This window comes from Carassius carassius, chromosome 42 (genome assembly GCF_963082965.1).
Source record: "Carassius carassius chromosome 42, fCarCar2.1, whole genome shotgun sequence".
NCBI classification, from domain to species: domain Eukaryota; kingdom Metazoa; phylum Chordata; class Actinopteri; order Cypriniformes; family Cyprinidae; genus Carassius; species Carassius carassius.
Window position 1 is genome coordinate 25871237 of NC_081796.1, and position 1257 is coordinate 25872493.

Below are 1257 nucleotides of genomic sequence, written 5' to 3' on the forward strand. Positions count from 1 at the left end.
CCAATACATCTTCAGACTGAAAGCTCTCTAGCACCTTTAGCATGTCTGCAACAGTTTGGTTTATCTTTTTCAGGCTTAAAAAAGGCATTTACTGGGCCTCAAAGAAGTGCAACGTTCCTCAACAGTCTTAAGCAGCGGTTCTCAACTGTTTCACAACTGGAAATTCAAAGGGGAAATTATAAATAAAATGCAACTATAATCAAGTATAGTAAGGAGAAAAAGCATCTTTCTGTCATTTGTCCACACGATTTCTATAAAATCATCGGTCTTTCGATTGAAAAGAGTCAAATTAGACAGAAAAAATACCAAAAATCAGGAGCAAATCTACATCAGGTAAAAAAATAAATATAATCCAGATGATGAAATTAGATACACATACAGATAAATAACATTTCTGCTACTATTTATGCATTTACAAAATCGTTTTCCTATTCAGTCTATCATTTTGTTACCTTTGCATATATTTGGGTCTAAAAAGTTAATGCTAATATCAGTCTATTATATATTAATATTATACACACTACAAGTCAAAATAATTTTTTAAAAATGTTCTTTGTTTCTTCTGCTCACCAACACTGCATTTATTTGATCAAAAATAGACTAAAGCCAGTAATATTGTGAATTATTATTATAATTTAATATCGCTGTTTTCTATATATAGTATATATATAGTAAAATGTAATTTATTCCTGATCAAAGCTGAATTTTCAGCATCATTACTCCAAGCTCCAGTGTCACATGATCTTCAGAAATCATTCTGTTATTGTTATTATGGCCCAGTTATTAATAATAGTTACTTATAAGCATAAAACATAAGCATATTCAAAGTTTTTGACCTGTGGCATATAATATCATTTCAGCGTTTGATTTGAAGGAGATTTTGGGTCAGCACATAATGTCAGATCCTGAAGCAAAACCAGTTGAGAACCACCGACGGTTAACATGACGTGACGTTTGCCTTTTCATATTTGGCAGATTTACAATTCAAAATCTTACAGGTGGAAAACAAGGGACCGTAAAGCCACAGCTATGACAATCAAGATACCAGTCAAACACGTACAAACATCGGGATTTTAAATATATCAGTATTAACAAAGCAGAAACATCTGATCGTGTCCAGATCGATCTCATAACACACAGCAGAATCCAGTAGTTTGCAGTGCGAGTGGAGATTTCATGCGTTTGCAGGCATGGTTCGATGCAGGAATGTGTGTTTGCATTAAACACGTGCTGACGGATGCTGCATCGTTTCAGATA

At 33.5% G+C, this 1257-nt stretch overlaps 1 protein-coding gene across 1 annotated transcript in view; it reads right to left on the bottom strand.

The window, feature by feature from the left end:
• Nucleotides 1-563: 563 nt before the first annotated feature.
• Nucleotides 564-1257, bottom strand: part of LOC132124434 (glucose-fructose oxidoreductase domain-containing protein 1) — a 21639-nt gene continuing 20945 nt past the window's right edge. The window contains exon 2 of the mRNA XM_059535425.1: nt 564-1257. This exon is cut by the window's right edge and continues 1194 nt beyond it. The gene's annotated coding sequence lies outside the window, so the exon portion shown is untranslated.